Here is a 25547-nt window from a genome sequence, read left to right on the forward strand (position 1 = left end):
TCCCGTTGGCGGACCACCTCGTGGTTCTCCGTCTCCCGCCGCCAACGCTGCCACCGGCCCGGCGGGGAACGAGCAACAGGCATCTTCGCTGCATCCATCGGTGCGGCAGGACGGCCGCACTGCCACTTCGTTGCTGACCCCGGCCGATTCTTCGTCTCATCCACGCCGCGCTCCCATGGAGGCGCGGGGCGCGCTCCTTGCGACGAACGAGCTCCTGCGCTACCGCCCAGTCGACGACCCCTACGAGGAGTGGCTCGACCGCGTCGCTAAGCTCGTCCGCGCCACAGGGGGCTCCCCGGCGCCGTCTTTCTCTCTGCCTCACCCTCCGCCAGCCACAGGCGATGTGGCTTATGGCGCGCCTCCACCACCTTTGCCCCAATACCGCGCCTTGGCGCCAAGGTGTGCGGCCCCACGGCGAGATCCGCCACATCCGGTGCCCGCGCGCGAAGAGAGAAGCTGCCAAGAAATCCCACGGCCGCGAGAAGCTGCACCTGCGCTCCCCGCGCTGCCTCGTCAAGACCGCGCGCCGCCTGCAGCGGCGCCGCGCGGACCTCATCAAGACCAAGCTCCACCTCCGAGGCGGGCCCCGGCAACCACGGCTGGCTGCCGGGCCTTCACCCTCGAGTTGCGTAGCGTCGCCTGGCCAGGAAAGTTCAAGCCCGATCTGCCTCCCCGCTACGACGGCACCTCCGATGCCGCGGAGTTCCTGCAGCTCTACGAGCTGAGCATCGAAGCGGCCAACGGCGACGAGAAGGTCATGGCGAACTGGTTCCCCATGGCTCTCAAGGATGGTGCCCGCTCCTGGCTCCTGAACCTGCAGCACGGCTCGATCTCCTCCTGGGATGAGATGCGCAACCGCTTCGTCGCCAACTTCCAGGGCACCCGCGACCGCCCGCTGGCCGCGGGTGACCTGCGCCGCATCAAGCAACAGCCAGGGGAGACCCTCCAGAAGTACATCCAGTGCTTCAACAACACTCGCCTCAAGATCCCCAAGGTCACGGACGAGGCCATCATTTCCGCGTTCTCAGACGGCGTCCGTGACGTCAAGATGAAGGAAGAGCTCGCTATCCATGAGGAGCTGTGCACATCTCAGGAGCTGTTCAACCTGGCGACCAAGTGCGCAAGAGCTGAGGAGGGGTGCCTCTCCCTCCTCGAGCTGCCCGCCGCGGGCACAGAGGAGAAGAAAGCCAAGGCCAAGGACGTGAAGCGCAAGGAAGCGGCAGTGCTCGCAGCGGAGCCCGACACCAAGCGGGGCAGAGATCAACCCGAGTCATCCAAGAACAGCCGACCGTTCTGTGCATTCCACAACCTGAACACCCACAACACCAGTGACTGTCAAGAGCTCAGAGCCATTCGCGAAGGACGTTTCGGTCGACGCCCCGAGTGTAGCGACTTGGGCTATGGCCGTGGAGGAGGACGTGGAGGCGGACGCTGGGACAACCGTGGCCCGCGCCAGGAGTGGTGTGACATGCCTCGTGAGGACCGCTGGCAGGACCATCCTCGCGAGAGCGCCTGGAGGGACCAGCCTCGTGAGGATCGCCCCCAGGGCAACGCCGGTCTTCCCCCGCTGCCGCCACCAAGAAGGAACGACGATCACCATCAGGATGAGGGGGCTGGGGGCTTCCAGGAGCCATGTGCAATCGCCTGCATCTTAGGCGGCACGCAGGCCCCAGCCTCTCAACGCATCTTCAAACAGTTCGCTCGTGAAGTGAACGCGGTGCTCCCCAAGCTCGAGGCCACGCGCCCACTCAGGTGGTCCCAATGCGCCATCACTTTCAACTCGGCAGATCAGCTCAAGTGCGTAGCCACCGCTGGCGCTCTCCCGATGCTTTGTTCACCAGTCATTAGCAATGTGCAAGTTACCAAGACCCTCATCGACGGTGGCGCAGGGCTCAACGTCCTGTCCGTCGACACATTTGACAACCTCCAAGTGCCATATGAGCAGCTTCAGCCTACCAAGCCTTTCTCAGGAGTGACCGATGGCTCCACCACACCGGTAGGGCAGGTCTGCCTGCCTGTCACCTTCGGAGAGCGCAAGAACTACTGCATCGAGCTCATCGACTTCAACGTCGCGCACATCTGCTTGCCGTATAACACCATCCTCGGGTATCCAGCCCTGGCCAAGTTCATGGCAGTCACCCATCACAGCTACAATGTCCTCAAGATGCCGGGAAGCGGCGGAATCATCACGGTCCCATGTGAAGAGAGAGATGCGGTGTGCTCCCTCGAGCGTGCCTTCCAAGCTGCGGCATTCAGCGACCCCGACCGCAAAAGCGAGGGCCCTCCTGAGGCCCTCCCCAAGAAGAAGAAGCAGCTGCACCGAGCAGAATCTCAGGAGGGTGGCGACGCGGCTGGAGCCTCATCAGGATCAGCACCCGCTTCAGGCACGCCTCCCTCCATCGCATAGGAAGGCGCGCCCGGCACCCTCCTCGGGCAGGGCTTGGGGGCTCTCTTCTAGAGGGCCTCAGACCTTGCCAACCTCACGAGGGAGGCGCTTGGGCACCACTTGGAGGCGTGCTTCGCGACACGTTTCCCTCAGGAGAACACAGGGCAAGGAGTGCCCACCACTCAGGAGTTCATCACCAAGACCACTCAGGAACTGCAAGACGCAAGAGCCATGCGCGGCGACACCCGCTCACGAGGCGCAGCTCCCTATCCAGGCAGGGATGCTGGGCTGCGTGTCTGCATCGACGTCCCAGGGCTCAACAAGGCCGCGTCTCAGGAGCGTTTCTGGCCTTGGCATGTGGGCCGTTGCGGGGGCCCGCCACACAGCTACGTTCGCATGCCCTTCGGCTTGCCGAGCGTGGCGTCGGCCTATCAGCTCAACATGCGGCGCGTCCTGGCGGCTCAGGAGGCCAGGTACCACGCCGTCCTGGAAGAAATGGAGACGGTCTTCAAGGAGCCTCCCGAGCCCCCAGAGCCTCCCGAGGCTCAGGGCCCCGGTGGCTCGTGAAGAGTCATCCTTTCGACGCACGCCTTCAGCTGCACCAACTCTACTTCGTCTACAGAACCAGGTGACATTTTCCAAGCTCGTTTAGCTGGGAGCGCCCCTCGGGCTGCATTATTCCCAGGCCGCATGGGTCCGTCCCTGTGGCGTGTATCCCTTTTGCTTATGTCTTTAGCTTACCTTGCTGGGGGCGCCCCTCGGGCTGCATCATCCCCAAGCCGCTCGGGCTGGGCCTAGTGGCATGTGTCTTCCTGCATTTACTCAAGCTGATTTGCCTTCCATGCTTAACCTGCCTACGGTTATCACCTACTCGATCGCCACCCGCCACAGGTCCATTTATCCCGTGCAATCCGCTTGCGCGTTAAAAGGGGGGCTCCTGAGCATCGCGACTCAGGAGCTCTTACTGGCTCTCCAGCCCTCACCCCCTAGCCTTGACCACGGCATTGTGACCTGGCATACCAGCGGCGGCTGAGCTCACTCGAGGGCCGGGACCTGAGGACGCAGAGTGCTTGCACCTAACCGCATTGCAGGAACACACAACAACCAAGACTCAGGACCAGGCGCAACCCGCCTTGAGGTAGGGCCTCGTGAGTCTCGCATTGGCTCATGAGTGCCCAGATACACCTCACAGCCCTGCCGTGCAAGCCACGTGTCAGGGCGGGGCTGTACACGCCCCAGGCTCCTCCCGGAGGGGCCCCCCTCCCATGCACAAGTGGAAGCACCATGCTCCGCGCTGGCCGTCGACACTGCCGAGGAGCGGCTATGCCCGTGCACAAGCGGAAGCACTATGCTCCGCGCTGGTGATAAACAACTGAGGGCGGCTTCGCGGTCGTACCAACCTCAGGGAGCCCAGAGCTCAGCGTCCGGCCTCACTGCAACGCCTCCCCTCGGGAGAGCCGCGCGAGGGGGCTGGGCACGGGGGCTGCGCTCGGGTCACGCCCAAGCGCTCGCCACCCAACCAGGCCTCCCGGGCCTGGGGGCTGCTCTCGGGTCACGCCCAAGCGCACGCCGCCCAAACAGGCCTCCCGGACCTGGTTGTCGCATGCCCTTCCCGAGGCCTCGGCGAGGGAAGGTATGGAGATTGTTTGCGCGTCAAGGGGGACTCCTGAGCATCGCGACTCAGGAGCCTAACTGGTCACGTAGCCCCTCACTCCTTGGTCCGTCCTGGTCTCCGGTCGGCCCAATGGCGGTTGAGGTATGCGCGGGGCCGGGCTCTGGCGACGTAGAACATCAACCTATCCTCCCGAACTCTTCCTATATGCTGTTCGCGCGTCAAAGGGGACTCCTGAGCATCGCGACTCAGGAGCCTAATTGGTCACATAGCCCCTCACTCCTTGGTCTGTCCTGGTCTCCGGTCGGCCCAATGGCGGTTGAGGTATGCGTGGGGCCGGGCTCTGCCGACGTAGAACACAAAGCAGATAGGAAGGAAAGCACAAAATCTCGAAGCAAATATTACAAGCACATTGTCCTCACAATACCAAATGAAAAGTCTAAACACCTCCACGAGGCCTGATACATGTTGCAGGAACGAAACGGGAGGATAGCCGCAGGTCACCCCTGGATACCGCCATCGCCTGCGAAAGGTGCTACTCCATGGGTAACGTTATCTTCACCTTCATCACCAGCCGCAGGATGGGCGGCATCGCCGGACAAAGGAGCGGAGACAAAGCCATGGAACTTCTTCAGCAAGGCCTCCACTTGACCTTGTACAGCTGCGGCGGCGGCTGCGCTAAGATCATCGGCCACGGGCTCCAGCAGCTCGTCAAGGCAAGCGTTGGGGTTGCAGAGGTGCAGATGGCTGAAGACGTGAGTCAATGCAGCTGAAGACAGGACGCGAGCTTCTGCCTCCGCCATGGGACCGACACCATCAACGACTTCCTCGAGCGCCTTCACCAAGAGAGGAAGTAGCCGGGCGGGGCCGTCCTCATCGGTGGCCAGCGACTTCTCCAGGCCATGCTCGTAGAGCGTCTTCAGTGCCTTGCGGGATCTCTTCTCGAGATCGGCAAAGGCCACGCGGTCTTCGGCCAGGACTCGCGCCTTGGCGTCAAGATCGGCCTCCCTCGCCTCCACCTTCCGCTCCAGCTCTTCCAACCGGTTGCGCTCAGTGGCCTGCGTCTTCCCCAACTCCGCCAGCTCAGCATCACGGTTCTTGACGGCGTCCTCCCGGGCATTCATCTCCTCCTCCTTTGCTTGGCGTCAGCGTGCTTCTTTGGCGTGCTTGTCGCGCAGGCTCTTCAGCTCGTCTTCCAGCTCTCGGCAGCGGTCGCGGGCGGCCTTGGCATCCTTCAGTGCCGCCTCACGATCGGCTGCAGCAGTGGCGGTGCTCTGCTTCTCCTTTTTGGAGGACGCCGCGGCCTGACTCAGCGTCGCGCGAACCGCCAAGTCGGAGTGAAGCCAGCCAGAGGCCAGCTCCAGGCGCCCGGCCACCAGGTGCGGGTCCGCGCTCAGGAGATCTGCCCGCAACTGGGTCATCTCCGAAAGAGCACGCTCTAGGACAGCAGCAGAGGTAGAAGAACCTGGGAGCAAAGGTGCGGCAGTAGGAGGAGGCGACGTCGTCGCCAGGGCCTAGGAGATTGCGGGTTCCGGAGCAGCTGGGACCTCATCAACCGTGCCAGACGCTGGCACTTCTAGAGCCAGCGGGGCCATGGGGGCTGATTCCACATGGCGATGTTCCTCTTGGCCTGGCGAGGACGACCGAGTTGGGGAGATGCGGGCGCTGCTGCCTCCTTTCTCTGCGGAGGAAGGCACGGCCGCCGTTTCCTCCTTCCTATTCTTCGCTAAAGGCGTCGGCCTGATCGACCAAGGGCGAACGTCAGGAAATAACAAGTACAAGCAGGGACAAGGCGAAGCTTAAGGCACTTACCGATCCACTGCAACATATTTCTGCTTGGGGAGCTTGAAGCTTGACAGCGTCGGGGCCTGAGGAGTGGGCACGCGGGCCCCGGCGGCAGAAGGGCCGGAGCCGGCCTCAGGAGGCGTCAAGACAGGGGCGGCATCTCGAGGAACCAACGATGACCTGCCCCTTGTCGGGATGAGGGGCTGCTCCCTCTCCTCCTGGCGGGCGTCGGCCTCGGCGTCGTCGGGCAGGGCGCGGAGGATCGCGGCCTTGCTCAGAGGAGAAGTCTTAGTCTTCTCCGAGTCCACCTCCTCCTCCCCTCCACGGGACTCGTCGGAGGACACCTCCACTGGCTTCGGTGCTGCAGGAGCTCCAGCGAGCGCCGGCGGCACCAGGCCGCGCGCGTCAAAGGTCGGCCTAGAGGCGACAAGTTCCTCCCAGTCCTTGCGGAGGAACAAAGGAACGAAGGGACTAGGCGGGTACTCCTGATTGTCCCCAACTATGATGCGCAGGACAGCATCCAATTCATCGCCAAGAAGGGCCCCAGGCCTCAGACGGGTCTTGTTCTCCTCTTCTTCAAGCTCCCACAAGGGGCGCGAGCGCGCCTGGAGAGGGGCAACTCGCAGCATCAAGAACTCCCTCAGGAGCATTGCCCCCGTCACCTTGGCTGCCTTCGCGTTGCCCGGCTTCAAGTCAGTCGTCATCTGCCCCAACACAGACAACGCCTGCTCATCGGCAAGCTCCGCCTTGGACCACCCCTTGTCGAGCTGGGGCGCCTCCGTCGATAGCGCCAGGCGCAGACGAGCACACTTGGCATCCATCATGACTCATTTGGATCGGATATTGTCGGCCCTCTTCCCGGTGCTCGAGATCGAGTTGGCCTTGCTAGACGCGACGAAGTTGGTGCATCCGGAGAGTGGCCCATCGGTGACGCGAAGGAAGAAGAAGTGGCGCAGAAGCGCCACGGATGGCAGCACGCCCAGGTATGCCTCGCAGTAGTAGGCGAAGATGGATAAGAGGAGGACAGAGTTGGGATGGAGGTGCAACGCCAGCAGCCCGTAGTGGCCGAGAACCTCATAAAAGAAGTCGGAGAAAGGAGGGACCAACCCGACGGCAACGCTGCTCGAGAAGAAGGGGAAGAAGGTGCTTCCCTCAGGCTCCGACACATCAGAGGCGAGCCGGAGCTCCGTCTTCCCCCACTCGTTGCTCTCCCCCGCCATCAGCAGGCGCACGGAGGCGAGGCTCATCTCTGTGACGGTGGGCGCTTCAAGAGCCGGCTCATACTAAGCCGGCACTGAGGAAGTCCTAACCTTGCGCGGCGCCATGGGTCGCAGATGCAGAGCGAGATTGGAGCAGATCTGAGGTAGCGGTGGCGAGGAGCGAGAAAGGGGATTTGGAGCAAGGCAAGGAAGAAACAATGAAGGCAACCGCAGCCCGCGCCAGCCTTTTGTATAATCGAGCAGTTGTTGAGGCAGTGTGGGGAAGCGGAGACGCCCACGTCGAATCAACCGCCACGCGTCGACCGAGGGCGCAGGCTTTGGGGGCCCGCGGCGCTCCGTACTTGACCCTTGGCTTCGCCGCGAAGCCAAGCCCGAGCGCACCTTGGGCCCGGGGGCTACTGTTGGCGTTCTGGGAATGGGGGTCCCCAGACTTGCCTGCCTGCGGCCCACGGCGTGGCTAAGTCAACGGGCCGTACGACCCATCTTCATCGCACCCAAGACCCTAGCGAGGGGCCAAGCCTCGCGAGGCGGACGACGCAAGACCTCCTCAGGAGTGGCCTAGCCAGGCAGGCTCACGAGGAGCGGAGATATCAAGGCGGGGCAAACCTCATGAGGCTCTCGTGACGTGAGCCATGACGATCGGTGCCAGGGGGCGCCAGCGCGTGCAGCGTCCTTGTTTCCTGTTTGGTGCTAAGGAGGCGAGCACAGGCGAGGAGTACCGAGGCATCAGGCAAAGGTTGCCATATCGGTGCAATGAGACCAAGACCAGAAGGACGGCGGGACGGAGGTCATCATGGAACCCAAGATGGCGTCACCACCAGAGCCTTTCGCAGGCGAAGACCACTTTTGTCTGGATAGCTTGTACTAGCTGTCCCCCTTCATATTCACCTGCCGTTGTTGGCTCCCTTCCCGCTCAATATTTGGGGAGAGGACCAGTGCCTATATAAGTAGAGCTAGCCACCATAGTAGGGGAGGGAGAGTTCTCATCCGCCAGTTCACCAAGCACAAGAACACCTCAACCTCAGGAGGCTATTCTTCCCCTTGTACCGTTCATCATCAGCCCAAGAGGCAATCCACCACCACCACCACACTGGAGTAGGGTATTACACCACAACGGTGGCCCAAAACAGTATAAATCTCGTGTCCTTCTGTGTTGCGAGTTCGTCGAGTTCGTCCGCGAGATCTTAGTGAGCTAGGGCGTGGATCGGTAGGAGGGAAAGACTTCGCGCGCACCCTAGAGTTCGAACCTTAAGGGTTTGCCGGAACCCCACATCCGATAGATGCATTACAGAACGAGTAAAGAGACTTGCCGGTAATGAGATTTAACTAGGTATGATGATACCGACAATCAAATCTCGGGCAAGTAACATACCGATGACAAAGGGAACAACGTACGTTGTTATGAGGTTTGACCGATAAAGATCTTCGTAGAATATGTAGGAACCAATATGAGCATCCAGGTTCCGCTATTGGTTATTGACCGGAGATATGTCTCAGTCATGTCTACATAGTTCTCGAACCCGTAGGGTCCGCACGCTTAATGTTCGATGACGATTTATATTATGAGTTATGTGATTTGATGACCGAAGTTTGTTCGGAGTCCCGGATGAGATCACGGACATGACGAGGAGTCTCGAAATGGTCGAGAGGTAAAGATCGATATATTGGAAGGTTATATTCGGACAGCAAAATGGTTCTGGAGTGATTCGGGTATTTTTTGGAGTACCGGGAAGATACCGGACCCCCCGGGGAAGTAGTGGGCCTTCATGGGCCTTAGTGGAAAAGAGAGGCGGGCCGCAAGGGTGGTCCCCCCATGGAAAGTCCGAATTGGACTAGGGAGGGGGCGGCGCCCCCCTCTTTCCTTCTCCCTCTCCTACTCCTTCCCTCTCCCCCCCTTGGAAAAGGAAGGGGAGTCCAACTAGGATTCCCCTATAGGCGCGCCCCTCCTTGGCCGGCCTCCTCCTCCCCCTCCTTTATATACGTGGGCAAGGGGGCACCCCAAAGCATAACAAGTCTTCTCTTAGCCGTGTGCGGTGCCCCCCTCCACAGTTACACACCTCGGTCATATCGTCGTAGTGCTTAGGCGAAGCCCTGCGCCGATAACTTCATCATCACCATCACCACGCCGTCGTGCTAACGAAACTCTCCCTCGCCCTCAACTGGATCAAGAGCTCGAGGGATGTCATCATGCTGAACGTGTGCTGAACACGGAGGTGCCGTACGTTCGGTACTTGGATCGGTTGGATCGTGAAGACGTTCGACTACATCAACCGCGTTACTAAATGCTTCCGCTTTTGGTCTATGAGGATACGTGGACAGCCAGGTCTATGCGTAGATGTTATATGCACGAGTAGAATACAAAGAGTTGTGGGCGATAATAGTCATACTGCTTACCACCAACGTCTTACCTTGATTCGGCGGTATTACTGGATGAAGCGGCCCGGACCGACATTACATGATCGCGTTCATGAGACTGGTTCTACCGACGTGCTTCACAGACAGGTGGCTAGCGGGTGTCTGTTTCTCCAACTTTAGTTGAATCGAGTTTGACTACGGCCGGTCCTTGTTGAAGGTTAAAACAACACACTTGACGAAAAATCGTTGTGGTTTTGATGCGTAGGTAAGGACGGTTCTTGCTAGAAGCTCGTAGCAGCCACATAAAACTTGCAACAACAAAGTAGAGGACGTCTAACTTGTTTTTGCAGGGCATGTTGTGATGTGATATGGTCAAGACGTGATGAGATATAAATTGTTGTATGAGATGATCATGTTTTGTAACCATTATCGGCAACTGGCAGGAGCCTTATGGTTGTCGCTTTATTGTATGAAATGCAATCGCCATGTAATTGCTTTACTTTATCACTAAGCGATAGCGATAGTCGTAGAAGCAATAGTTGGCAAGACAACAACGATGCTGCAATGGAGATCAAGGTGTCAAGCCGGTGACGATGGAGATCATGACGGTGCTTTGGAGATGGAGATCAAAGGCACAAGATGATGATGGCCATATCATGTCACATATTTTGATTGCATGTGATGTTTATCTTTTATGCATCTTATTTTGCTTAGTACGGCGGTAGCATTATAAGATGATCCCTCACTAAATTTCAAGGTATAAGTGTTCTCCCTGAGTATGCACCATTGCTACAGTTCGTCGTGCCGAGACACCACATGATGATCGGGTGTGATAAGCTCTACGTTCACATACAACGGGTGCAAGCCAATTTTGCACGTGCAGAATACTCGGGTTAAAATTGACGAGCCTAGCATATGCAGATATGGCCTCGGAAGACTGAGACCCAAAGGAAGAACGTGAATCATATAGTAGATATGATCAACATAGTGATGTTCACCATTGAAAACTACTCCATCTCATGTGATGATCGGACATGGTTTAGTTGATATGGATCACATGATCATTTAGATGGCTAGAGGGATGTCTATCTAAGTGGGAGTTCTTAAGTAATATGATTAATTGAACTTTAATTTATCATGAACTTAATACCTGATAGTTTTTGCATGTCTATGTTGTTGTAGATCAATGGCCCGTGCTACCGTTCCTTTGAATTTCAATGCGTTCCTAGAGAAAGCTAAGTTGAAATATGATGGAAGCAACTACACGGACTGGGTCCGTAATTTGAGGATTATCCTCATTGCTGCATAGAAGAATTACGTCCTGGAAGCACCGCTAGGTGCAAGACTCGCTGCAGGAGCAACTCCGGACGTTATGAACGTCTGGCAGAGCAAAGCTGATGACTACTCGATAGTTCAGTGTGCCGTGCTTTACGGCTTAGAATCGGGAATTCAAAGACGTTTTCAAGCAAATGCCCGAATTGAGAGATATGAAGTCTCCAATAAGTTCTATAGCTGCAAGATGGAGGAGAATAGTTCTGTCAGTGAACATATACACAGAATGTCTGGGTACCACAACCACTTGACTCAACTGGCAGTTAATCTTCCTGATGATAGTGTCATTGACAGAGTTCTTCAATCACTGCCACCAAGCTATAAAAGCTTCATGATGAACTATAATATGCAAGGGATGGATAAGACAATTCCCGAGATCTTCGCGATGCTAAAGGCTGCGGAGGTAGAAATCAAGAAGGAGCATCAACTGTTGATGGTTAACAAGACCACTAGTTTCAAGAAAAAGGGCAAAGGGAAGAAGGGGAACTTCAAGAAGAACGACAAGCAAGTTGCTGCTCAAGTGAAGAAGCCCAAGTCTGGACCTAAGCCTGACACTGAGTGCTTCTACTACAAAGGGACTAGTCATTGGAAGCGGAACTGCCCCAAGTATTTGGCGGATAAGAAGGATGGCAAAGTGAAAGGTATATTTGATATACATGTTATTGATGTGTACCTTACTAATGCTCGTAGTAGCACCTGGGTATTTGATACTGGTTCTGTTGCTCATATTTGCAACTCGAAACAGGGGCTACAGATTAAACGAAGATTAGCTAAGGACGAGGTGACGATGCGCGTGGGAAATGGTTCCAAAGTCGATGTGATCGCCGTCGGGCACGCTACCTCTACATCTACCGTCGGGATTAGTTTTAGACCTGAATAATTGTTATTTGGTGCCAGCATTGAGCATGACATTATATCTGGATCTTGTTTGATGCGAGATGATTATTCATTTAAATCAGAGAATAATGGTTGTTCTATTTATATGAGTGGAAAATAATCGTAACAAGAAAATAAAATTTCTACGATCTAATCGTGGAGGTGAATATTTGAGTTATGAGTTTGGTCTTCATTTGAAACAATGTGGAATGGTTTCGCAACTCACGCCACCTGGAACACCACAGCGTAATGGTGTGTTCGAACGTCGTAACCGTACTTTATTAGATATGGTGCAGTCTATGATGTCTCTTACTGATTTACCGCTATCATTTGGGGTTATGCTTTAGAGACGGCTGCATTCACGTTAAATAGGGCACCATTTAAATCCGTTGAGACGACACCATATGAACCGTGGTTTGGCAAGAAATCTAAGCTGTCGTTTCTTAAAGTTTGGGGATGCGATGCTTATGTGAAAAAGCTTCAACCTGATAAGATCGAACCCAAATCGGAGAAATGTGTCTTCATAGGATACCCAAAGGAGACTGTTGGGTACACCTTCTATCACAGATCCGAAGGCAAGATATTCATTGCTAAGTATGGATCCTTTCTAGAGAAGGAGTTTCTCTCGAAAGAAGTAAGTGGGAGGAAAGTAGAACTTGATGAGGTAATTGTACCTTCTCCCGTATTGGAAAGTAGTTCATCACAGAAATTAGTTCCAGCGATTCCTACACCAATTAGTGAGGAAGCTAATGATGATGATCATGAAACTTCAGATCAAGTTACTACCGAACCTCGTAGGTCAACCAGAGTACGATCCGCACCAGAGTGGTACTGTAATCCTGTTCTGGAAGTCATGTTACTTGACCATGACGAACCTACGAACTATGAGGAAGCGATGATGAGCACAAATTCCGCGAAATGGCTTGAGGCCATGAAATCTGAGATGGGATTCATGTATGAGAACAAAGTAAGGACTTTGGTTGACTTGCCCGATGATCGGAAAGCCATAGAGAATAAATGGATCTTCAAGAAGAAGACTGACGCTGACGGTAATGTTTCTGTCTACAAAGCTCGACTTATTGCGAAATGTTTTTGACAAGTTCAAGGAGTTGACTACGATGAGACCTTCTCACCCGTAGCGATGCTTAAGTCTGTCCGAATCATGTTAGCAATTACCGCATTTTATGATTATGAAATTTGGCAAATGGATGTCAAAACTTCATTCCTTAATGGATATCTTAAAGAAGAGTTGTATATGATGCAACCAGAAGGTTTTGTCGATCCTAAAGGTGCAAACAAAGTGTGCAAGCTACAGCGATCCATTTATGGACTGGCGCATGCTTCTCGGAGTTGGAATATACGCTTTGATAGTGTGATCACAGCATATGGTTTTATACAGACTTTTGGAGAAGCCTGTATTTACAAGAAAGTGAGTGGGAGCTCTGTAGCATTTCTAATATTATATGTGGATGACTGATGACCCACAAGTATAGGGGATCTATCGTAGTCCTTTCGATAAGTAAGAGTGTCGAACCCAACGAGGAGCAGAAGGAAATGAGGTATTGCAAGCATCCGCAACTACAAAAGAAGTATTAAGGTAAACCTAACCATAGCATGAAACATATGGATACAAATCAGCCCCTTACGAAGCAACGCATAAACTAGGGTTTAAGCTTCTGTCACTCTAGCAACCCATCATATACTTATTACTTCCCAATGCCTTCCTCTAGGCCCAAATAATGGTGAAGTGTCATGTAGTCGACGTTCACATAACACCACTAGAGGAGAGACAACATACATCTCATCAAAATATGGAACGAATACCAAATTCACATGACTACTAATAGCAAGACTTCTCCCATGTCCTTAGGAACAAACGTAACTACTCACAAAGCATATTCATGTTCATAATCAGAGGAGTATTAATATGCATATAGGATCTGAACATATGATCTTCCACCAAATAAACCAACTAGCATCAACTACAAGGAGTAATCAACACTACTAGCAATCTACAGGTACCAATCCCAGACTTAGAGACAAGAATTGGATACAAGAGATGAACTAGGGTTTGAGAGGAGATGGTGCTGGTGAAGATGTTGATGGAGATTGCCCTCTCCCGATGAGAGGAGCGTTGGTGATGACGATGGCGATGATTTCCCCCTCCTGGAGGGAAGTGTCCCCAGCAGAACAGCTCTGCCGGAGCCCTAGATTGGTTCCGCCTCGGGGCGGCGGAGTCTCGTCCCGAAAGCTTGCTTATGATTTTTCTTCGGACGAAAGACTTCATATAGCAGAAGATGGGGATCGGAGGGCCAACAGGGGGCCCACGAGGCAGGGGGCGCGCCCAGGGGGTAGGGTGCGCCCCCACCCTCGTGGCCAGGGTATGGGCCCCCTCAGGTATTTCTTCCGCTTAGTATTTTTTATTATTTCCGAAAATAACTTTCGTGGAGTTTCAGGACTTTTGGAGTTGTGCAGAATAGGTCTCTAATATTTGCTCCTTTTTCAGCCCAGAATTCCAGCTGCCGGCATTCTCCCTCCTTATGTAAACCTTGTAAAATAAGAGAGAATAGGCATAAGTATTGTGACATAATGTGTAATAACAGCCCATAATGCAATAAATATTGATATAAAAGCATGATGCAAAATGGACGTATCAACTCCCCCAAGCTTAGACCTCGCTTGTCCTCAAGCGGAAGCCGATAACGATAAATATGTCCACATGTTTAGAGGTAGAGGTGTCGATAAAATAAAATACGGACATGAGGGCATCATGATCATTCTCATAACAGCAACATATATGGATATTGTCATATGATCTCTTATGCTCAAGTAATAATCTATTCACAATGCAAAGTATGAATCAGAAACTTTATTGAGAACCAACAAACTATAATCTCAATCATTGAAGCAATTGCAATTTATCATAACATCAGAAAGAGTCTATGTCAGAGCTTTTCTGCAAGTCCACATACTCAACTATCATGTAGTCTTTCACAATTGCTAACACTCACGCAATACTTGTGGTTACGGAGTTTTAATCGGACACAGAGAAAGATAGGGGCTTATAGTTTCGCCTCCCAACCTTTTACCTCAAGGGTAATGTCAACAATAATAGTTCATGCTAACTTACATCCAATTAGATATATATATATATATCAGGATCTTTCCAACATACTATGCTTGCCAAAGGATAAAATGTAAAAAGGAAAGGTGAAGATCACCATGACTCTTGCCTAAGGTAGAAGATATACATAAAAGATAGGCCCTTCGCAGAGGGAAGCAGAGGTTACCATGCGCTTTCAGGGTTGGATGCACAAAATCTTAATGCGAAAGAACGTCACTTTATATTGCCACTTGTGATATGAACCTTTATTATGCAGTCCGTCGCTTTTATTTATTCCACATCACAAGATCGTATAAAGCTTATTTCCTCCACACCAATCAATCATACATATTTAGAGAGCAATTTTTATTGCTTGCACCGATGACAACTTACTTGAAGGATCTTACTCAATCCATAGGTAGATATGGTGGACTCTCATGGCAAAACTGGTTTAAGGGTTTTTGGAAGCACAAGTAGTATCTCTACTTGGTGCAAAGAATTTGGCTAGCATGCGGGGGAAGGCAAGCTCAACATGTTGGATTATCCATGATAATATACTTTATCTCAGATATAAGAAAACATAACCCATTACGTTGTCTTCCTTGTCCAACATCAACTCTTTAGCATGTCATATTTTAATGAGTGCTCACAATCATAAAAGATGTCCAAGATAGTATATTTATATGTGAAACCTCTCTTTCTTTATTACTTCCTATTAATTGCAACGATGACCAAAGCTATGTTTGTCAACTCTCAACAACTTTTAATCATCATACTCTTTGTATGTGAAGTCATTACTCTCCATAAGATCAATATGATCTCTTTGTTTCTTTTTATTCTTTTTTCTCTTCTTTTATTCACTCAAGATCATAGCAAAATAATCAAGCCCTCGACTTAACACTAATCTTTATTATATGTATAGCTCACGGACTCGATTACATAGAGGGATCATAAAGCAAAACTCAAAACTAGATCATACCAAAACTTTTATTCTACTAGATCAAAATACTGCTAATAGGATCGAACTAAGAAAAACAGAAAAGAAAGGAGATGTGGTGGTGATACGATACCGGGGCATCTCCCCCAAGCTTGGCAGTTGCCAAGGGGAGTGCCCATACCCATGTGATTATGTCTCCTTTGTTGAAGAAGAAGATGATGGTTTAGTTGATGGCGTAGGCTTCTTCCTTAATTTGCGCTTGAGGACAGAATTTTGATCCCTCAAGTCATCAATCTCCTGCTCCAGGCTTAATATCTTTTTGCATAATTCCTGCTTGTTTTCCTGCAAGAGGCGAAAAGGGATAAACTCGATCTTAAATTTCTTTGCTCTATCAGGGAGGCTTGACTTTTTGAACTCCACATGCATGTCCCCAGGTTGAGGTAATGGGATTTCATCTTCATCTGAGCTCGTCTCCTCCTTTCTCTTGGGCTCATAGTCCTCTTCTTCTTCCGTAGTCCAACCACAATGCTCCACATCCCCATAGACCTTAGGATCCGCAAGGTAATCAGCCACATAGCTTTCTCCTTCCGAATCCTGGGACGACATGTTGCTCTAATCTGCAGTAGGACCGCTCGAAACAAAGACAGGAGATATTTGCGTGATACGGAGGTCAAAACCTTCGGGAGATTATATAATGAATTTTTACTGACCAAAATACGTATCGTGCAAGAAAACGGAGTCCGGAGAGCACACGAGGTGCCCATGAGGTAGGGGGCGCGCCCAGTAGGGTAGGGCGCACCCTCCAACCTCGTGGAGGCCTCGTGTCCTTCCTGGACTGCTTCTTATTTTTCTATTTTTCTAAATATTCCAAAACGGAGAAAAATTGCCATTAGAACAGTTTTGGAGTCGGTTTACTTACCGTACCACATACCTATTCCTTTTCGGAGTCTGAAACGTTCCGGAAAGTGTCCCTTATGTATTCCTCCGGGGTTACGGTTTCAATAACATTGGTTTCAACATTTATAGGATTACCTGAGATATAATGTTTAATTCTTTGACCATTCACCACCTTCGGATTTGTGCCTTCGAAGTTGTTGATTTTTATGGCATCGGAACGATAGACCTCCTCGATAATGTATGGACCTTCCCATTTAGAGAGAAGTTTTCCTGCAAAAAATCTTAAACGAGAGTTGTATAGCAATACATAATCTCCTACGTTAAACTCACGCTTTTGTATCCTTTTGTCATGCCATCTTTTAACCTTTTCTTTAAACAATTTGGCATTCTCATAGGCTTGGGTTCTCCATTCATCAAGTGAGCTAATGTCAAATAACCTCTTCTCACCGGCAAGTTGGAAATCATAATTGACCTCTTTAATAGCCCAATAAGCCTTATGTTCTAGTTCGAGAGGTAAGGGACATGCTTTTTCATAAACCATTTTATACGGAGACATACCCATAGGATTTTTATATGCAGTTCTATAGGCCCATAATGCATCATCCAGTTTCTTGAACCAATTTTTTCTAGATCTATTAACAATCTTTTGCAAAATTAATTTGAGCCCTCTATTACTCAATTCTACTTGACCACTAGACTGTGGGTGATAAGGAGATGCAATTCTATGATTAACATCATATTTAGCAAGCATTTTTCGGAAAGCACCATGAATAAAATGTGAACCACCATCAGTCATTAAATATCTAGGGACTCCAAACCTCAAAAAAATAACTTCTTTAAGCATCTTAATATAAGTGTTATGATCAGCACTACTAGTTGGAATAGCTTCTACCCACTTAGTAACATAATCAACAGCAACTAAAATATGTGTGTATCCATTAGAGGCAGGAAAGGTCCCATATAATCAAAGCCCCAAACATCAAATGGTTCAATAACAAGTGAATAATTCATAGGCATTTCTTGATGTCTACTAATATTACCAATTCTTTGGCATTCATCACAAGATAAAACAAACTTACGGGCATCCTTGAAGAGAGTAGGCCAATAAAAGCCGGATTGCAATACCTTATGTGCAGTTCTGTCTCCAGCGTGGTGTCCTCCATAAGCCTCGGAGTGACACTTGCTAGGATCTGTTCCTGTTCATGCTCAGGTACACAACGTCTAATAACACCATCTACTCCTTCTTTATAAAGATGTGGGTCATCCCAAAAGTAATGTCTCAAATCATAGAAGAACTTTTTCTTTTGCTGGTGTGTGAAACTAGGTGGTATAAATTTAGAAATAATGTAATTAGCATAATCAGCATACCATGGAGTAGTACAAGAAGCATTTATGACATTTAATTGTTCATCAGGAAAGCTATCATCAATAGGTAGTGGGTCATCAAGAACATTTTCTAACCTAGACAAGTTGTCTGCAACGGGGTTCTCAGCTCGCTTTCTATCAATAATATGCAAATCAAATTCTTGTAGCAGGAGAACCCATCTAATAAGTCTAGGTTTAGCATCTTTCTTTTCCATAAGATATTTAATGGAAGCATGATCAGTGTGAATAGTTACTTTAGAATCAACAATATAAGGCCTGAACTTATCACAAGCAAATACAACTGCTAAGAATTCTTTTTCAGTAGTAGTATAATTTCTCTGAGCATTGTCTAGAGTTTTACTAGCATATTGAATAACATTTAATTTCTTATCAACTCTTTGCCCTAGAACAATACCTACAGCATAATCACTAGCATCACACATAATTTCAAAGGGTAAATTCCAATCAGGTGACTGAACAATAGGTGTAGAGATCAATGCTTTCTTAAGTATTTCAAATGCTTCTACACAATCATCATCGAAGACAAATGGTATATCTTTTTGTAGCAAATTAGTCAGAGGTCGAGAAATTTTTGAGAAGTCCTTAATGAACCTCCTATAAAAACCGGCATGACCAAGGAAACTTCTTATACCTTTAATGTCCTTGGGACATGGCATCTTTTCAATAGCATCAACTTTGGCTTTATCATCTTCAATACCTCTTTCAGAAACTTTATGCCCCAAGACAATACCTTCATTAACCATAAAGTGGCACTTCTCCCAATTCAAGACAAGGTTAGTTTCTTCACATCTCTGCAAAATTCGATCAAGGTTGCTCAAGCAATCATCAAAAGAGGATCCATAGACGGAGAAATCGTCCATGAAAACCTCACAAATCTTTTCACAAAAGTCAGAGAATATAGCCATCATGCATCTTTGAAAGGTAGCAGGTACATTACATAAACCAAAAGGCATATGTCTATAAGCAAAAGTACCGAAAGGACAAGTGAAAGTGGTCTTAGATTGATCATCAGCTGACATAGGTATTTGAGAGAAACCAGAATAACCATCTAGAAAGCAAAAATGTGTATGTTTGGATAATATTTCTAGCATTTGATCGATAAAAGGTAAGGGGTAATGATCCTTTTTAGTAGCTTTATTCAATTTGCGGAAATCAATTACCATCCTATAACCTGTAATAATTCTTTGCGGGATCAATTCATCTTTATCATTAGGAACGACGGTAATACCTCCCTTCTTAGGAACACAATGGACAGGACTTACCCACTGACTATCAGCAACGGGATAAATTATACCTGCCTCAAGGAGCTTTAGTATTTCCTTTCTTACCAGTTCTTTCATCTTAGGATTCAGCCGTCGTTGGTGATCACGAACTGGTTTGGTATCTTTCTCCAAATTTATTTTGTGTTGGCATAGAGTGGGACTAATGCCCTTAAGATCATCAAGAGTATATCTAATAGCAGCGCGGTGCTTCTTCAGAGTTTTCAATAATCTCTCTTCTTCATGCTCTGAAAGGTTAGCACTAATAATAACAGGATATATCTTTTTCTCATCAAGATAAGCATATTTAAGAGTATCAGGTAACGGTTTAAGCTCAAACACGGGATCACCCTTGGGTGGAGGAGGATCCCCTAGGATTTCTACAGGCAAATTGTGTTTCAGGATGGGTTCCTGTTTAAAGAATACTTCATCTATTTCCCTTCTTTCATTCATAAACATATCATTTTCATGGTCTAGCAAATATTGTTCCAAAGGATCATTAGGAGGTACGGCAATAGAAGCAAGACCAATAATTTCATCCTTACTAGGCAATTCCTCTTCACGGTGTTGTCTACGAAATTTAGAGAAATTAAAGTCGTGATACATATCACCCAAACCAATAGTAACAACATCCTTTTCGCAGTCTATCTTAGCATTAACAGTGTTCAAGAAGGGTCTACCAAATATAATGGGACAAAAGCTATCTTGTGGGGAACCAAGAACAAGAAAATCAGCAGGATATTTAGTTTTCCCACACAAGACTTCAACATCTCTAACAATTCCCATGGGTGAAATAGTATCTCTATTGGCAAGTTTAATTGTGACATCAATATCTTCTAACTCAGTAGGTGCAATATCATGCATAATTTCTTTGTATAAGTCAATAGGTATTGCACTAGCACTAGCACCCATGTCACATAAGCCATGATAACAATGATCTCCTATTTTAACAGAAATAACAGGCATGCCTACCACATGTCTATGTTTATCTTTAGCACAAGGTTTAGCAATTCTAGCAGTCTCTTCACGGAAATAAATAACATGCCCATCAATATTATCAGCCAAGAGATCTTTAACAATAGAAATATTAGGTTCAACTTTAACTTGCTCAGGAGATGTATAAGTTCTAATATTACTTTTACGAACCACAGTTGAATCTTTAGCATGATCCTTTATTCTAACAGGGAAAGGTGGTTTCTCAACATAAGTAGTAGGAACAATAGGATCATTATAAGTGATAGTATTTTCTTCAACTTTAATAGGTGCAGCTACTTTTACTTCTATGTGAGGATGATATTTAAACCAATTATCCTTAGGGAGATCAACGTGAGCAGCAAAAGATTCACAGAAAGAAGCTACTATCTCAGAGTCAAGTCCATATTTAGTGCTAAATTTATGGAAAACATCGGTATCCATAAAAGATTTAACACAATCAAACTTAGGTGTCATACCTAACTCCTTACCTTCGTCGAGATCCCAATCTTCAGAGTTGCGTTTAATTCTTTCCAATAAATCCCATTTGAATTCAATGGTCTTCATCATAAAAGAGCCAGCACAAGAAGTATCGAGCATGGTGCGATTGTTATTAGAAAGCCGAGCATAAATTTTTTGAATAATTATTTCTCTTGGGAGCTCATGATTGGGGCATGAATATAACATTGATTTAAGCCTCCCCCAAGCTTGAGCGATGCTTTCTCCTTCGCGAGGCAAAAAATTATATATATAATTGCGATCACGATGAACAAGATGCATAGGATAAAACTTCTGATGAAATTCCAATTTCAATCGTTTGTAGTTCCATGATCCCATATCATCACATAGCCTATACCATGTCAATGCATCTCCCTTCAAAGATAAAGGGAAGACCTTCTTCTTAATAACATCATTGGGTATACCTGCAAGCTTAAATAATCCACAAACTTCATTCACATATATTAGGTGCTCATCAGGATGCATTGCTCCGTCTCCTGCAAAAGGATTAGCTAGCAATTTTTCTAACATACCCGAAGGAATTTCAAAGTAGACATTTAGGCTCAGTAGGTTGAGGAGCAACTCTTTGCTCTACTGGTTCCCGAACAAGCCCCTCAGAGGATTACTTTCCATAGTGACAAGTGACAGTAAATTTCAGCACAATATATAAAATTTTCCTTACAAAGTTCCACCTACCAAAAGCGCTTCACTCCCCGGCAACGGCGCCAGAAAAGAGTCTTGATGACCCACAAGTATAGGGGATCTATCGTAGTCCTTTCGATAAGTAAGAGTGTCGAACCCAACGAGGAGCAGAAGGAAATGATAAGCGGTTTTCAGCAAGGTATTCTCTGCAAGCACTGAAATTATAGGTAACAGATAGTTTTGTGATAGGATAATTTGTAACGAGCAACAAGTAACAAAAGTAAATAAAGTGCAGCAAGGTGGCCCAATCCTTTTTGTAGCAAAGGACAAGCCTGGACAAACTCTTATATAGAGAAAAGCGCTCCCGATGACACATGGGAATTATCGTCAAGCTAGTTTTCACCACGTTCATATGATTCGCGTTCGGTACTTTGATAATTTGATATGTGGGTGGACCGGTGCTTGGGTGTTGTCCTTACTTGAACAAGCATCCCACTTATGATTAACCCCTATTGCAAGCATCCGCAACTACAAAAGAAGTATTAAGGTAAACCTAACCATAGCATGAAACATATGGATCCAAATCAGCCCCTTACGAAGCAACGCATAAACTAGGGTTTAAGCTTCTGTCACTCTAGCAACCCATCATCTACTTATTACTTCCCAATGCCTTCCTCTAGGGCCAAATAATGGTGAAGTGTCATGTAGTCGACGTTCACATAACACCACTAGAGGAGAGACAACATACATCTCATCAAAATATCGAACGAATACCAAATTCACATGACTACTAATAGCAAGACTTCTCCCATGTCCGCAGGAACAAACGTAACAACTCACAAAGCATATTCATGTTCATAATCAGAGGAGTATTAATATGCATATAGGATCTGAACATATGATCTTCCACCAAATAAACCAACTAGCATCAACTACAAGGAGTAATCAACTCTACTAGCAACCTACAGTAACCAATCCCAGACTTAGAGACAAGAATTGGATACAAGAGATGAACTAGGGTTTGAGAGGAGATGGTGCTGGTGAAGATGTTGATGGAGATTGCCCTCTCCCGATGAGAGGAGCGTTGGTGATGACGATGGCGATGATTTCCCCCTCGCGGAGGGAAGTGTCCCCAACAGAACAGCTCTGCCGGAGCCTTAGATTGGTTCCGCCAAGGTTCCGCCTCGTGGCGGCGGAGTCTCGTCCCGAAAGCTTGCTTATGATTTTTTTTTCGGACGAAAGACTTCATATAGCAGAAGATAGGCACCGGAGGGCCAACAGGGGGCCCACGAGGCAGGGGGCGTGCCCAGGGGGGTAGGGCGCGCCCCCCACCCTCGTGGCCAGGGTGTGGGCCCCCTCAGGTATTTTTTTTGCTCAGTATTTTTTATTATTTCCGAAAATAACTTTCGTGGAGTTTCAGGACTTTTGGAGTTGTGCAGAATAGGTCTCTAATATTTGCTCCTTTTCCAGCCCAGAATTCCAGCTGCCGGCATTCTCCCTCCTTATGTAAACCTTGTAAAATAAGAGAGAATAGGCATAAGTATTGTGACATAATGTGTAATAACAGCCCATAATGCAATAAATATTGATATAAAAGCATGATGCAAAATGGACGTATCAATGACATATTGTTGATTGGAAATAATACAGAATTTCTGGATAGCATAAAAGGATACTTGAATAAGAATTTTTCAATGAAAGACGTCAGTGAAGCTGCTTATATATTGGGCATCAAGATCTATAGAGATAGATCAAGACGCTTAATTGGACTTTCACAAAGCACATACCTTGATAAAGTTTTGAAGAAGTTCAAAATGCATCAGTCAAAGAAAGGGTTCTTGCCTGTGTTACAAGGTGTGAAGTTGAGTCAGACTCAATGCCCGACCACTGCAGAAGATAGAGAGAAAATGAAAGTCATTCCCTATGCCTCAGCCATAGGTTCTATAATGTATGCAATGCTATGTACCAGACCTGATGTGTGCCTTGCTATAAGTTTAGCAGGGAGGTACCAAAGTAATCCAGGAGTGGATCACTGGACAGCGGTCAAGAACATCCTGAAATACCTAAAAAGGACTAAGGATATGTTTCTCGTTTATGGAGGTGACAAAGATCTCGTCGTAAATGGTTACGTCGATGCAAGCTTTGACACTGATCTGGATGAATCTAAGTCACAAACCGGATACATATTTATATTGAATGGTGGAGCTGTCAGTTGGTGCAGTTGCAAGCAGAGCGTCGTGGCGGGGTCTACGCGTGAAGCGGAGTACATAGCTGCTTCGGAAGCAGCAAATGAAGGAGTCTGGATGAAGGAGTTCATATCCGATCTAGGTGTCATACCTAGTGCATCGGGTCCAATGAAAATCTTTTGTGACAATATTGGAGCAATTGCCTTGCTGAAGGAATCCAGATTTCACAAGAGAACCAAGCACATCAAGAGACGCTTATATTCCATCCACGATCTAGTCAAGGAGGTAGACATAGAAGTTTGCAAAATACATACGGATCTGAATGTTGCAGACCCGTTGACTAAGCCTCTTCCACGAGCAAAACATGATCAACACCAAGACTCCATGGGTGTTAGAATCATTACTATGTAATCTAGATTATTGACTCTAGTGCAAGTGGGAGACTGAAGGAAATATGCCCTAGAGACAATAATAAAGTTGTTATTTATATTTCCTTATATCATGATAAATGTTTATTATTCATGCTAGAATTGTATTAACCGGAAACTTAGTACATGTGTGAATACATAGACAAATAGAGTGTCCCTAGTATGCCTCTACTTGACTAGCTCGTTAACCAAAGATGGTTAAGTTTCCTGACCATAGACATGTGTTGTCATTTGATGAACGGGATCACATCATTAGAGAATGATATGATGGACAAGACCCATCCGTTAGCTTGGCATAATGATCGTATAGTTTTATTGCTATTGCTTTCTTCATGACTTATACATGTTCCTCTGACTATGAGATTATGCAACTCCCGAATACCGGAGGAACACCTTGTGTGCTATCAAACGTCACAACGTAACTGGGTGATTATAAAGATGCTCTACAGGTGTCTCCGAAGGTGTTTGTTGAGTTGACATAGATCAAGATTAGGATTTGTCACTCCATGTATCGGAGAGGTATCTCTGGGCCCTCTCGGTAATGCACATCACTATAAGCCTTGCAAGCAATGTGACTAATGAGTTAGTTACGTGATGATGCATTACGAAACGAGTAAAGAGACTTTCCGGTAACGAGATTGAACTAAGTATGATGATACCGACGATCAGATCTCGGGCAAGTAACATACCGATGACAAAGGGAACAACATATGTTGTTATGCGGTTTTACCGATAAAGATCTTTGTAGAATATGTAGGAACCAATATGAGCATCCAGGTTCCGCTATTGGTTATTGACCGGAGATATGTCTCGGTCATGTCTACATAGTTCTCGAACCCGTAGGGTCCGCACGCTTGACGTTCGACGATGATTTGTATTATGAGTTACGTGATTTGATGACCGAAGTTTGTTCAGAGTCCCGGATGAGATCACGGATATGACAAGGAGTCTCAAAATGGTTGAGAGGTAAAGATCGATATATTGGAAGGTTATATTCGGACACCGGAATGGTTCCGGAGTGATTCGGGTATTTTTTGGAGTATCAGGAGGTTACCGGACCCCCCCGGGGAAGTAGTGGGCCTTCATGGGCCTTTGTGGAAAAGAGAGGAGGTCCACAAGGCTAGCCACGCGCCTCCTATGGAAAGTCCGAATTGGACTAGGGAGGGGGCGGCGCCCCCCTCTTTCCTTCTCCCTCTCTCCCCCTCTTGAAAAAGGAAGGGGAGTCCAACTAGGATTCCCCTATAGGCGCGCCCCTCCTTGGCCGGCCTCCTCCTCCCCCTCCTTTATATACGTGGGAAAGGGGGCACCCCAAAGCACAACAAGTCTTCTCTTAGCCATGTGCGGTGCCCCCCTCCACAGTTACACACCTCGGTCATATCGTTGTAGTGCTTAGGCGAAGCCTTGCACCGGTAACTTAATCATCACCGTCACCGCGCCGTCGTGCTGAAGAAACTCTCCTTCGCCCTCAACTGGATCAAGAGCTCGAGGGACGTCATCGTCCTGAACGTGTGCTGAACACGGAGGTGCCGTACATTCGGTACTTGGATCGGTTGGATCGTGAAGACGTTCGACTACATCAACCGCGTTACTAAACGCTTCCGCTTTCGGTCTACGAGGGTACGTGGACACACTCTCCCCGCTTGTTGCTATGCTTCTCCTAGATAGATCTTGCA

This window comes from Triticum aestivum, chromosome 2D (genome assembly GCF_018294505.1).
Source record: "Triticum aestivum cultivar Chinese Spring chromosome 2D, IWGSC CS RefSeq v2.1, whole genome shotgun sequence".
Classification (NCBI taxonomy): domain Eukaryota; kingdom Viridiplantae; phylum Streptophyta; class Magnoliopsida; order Poales; family Poaceae; genus Triticum; species Triticum aestivum.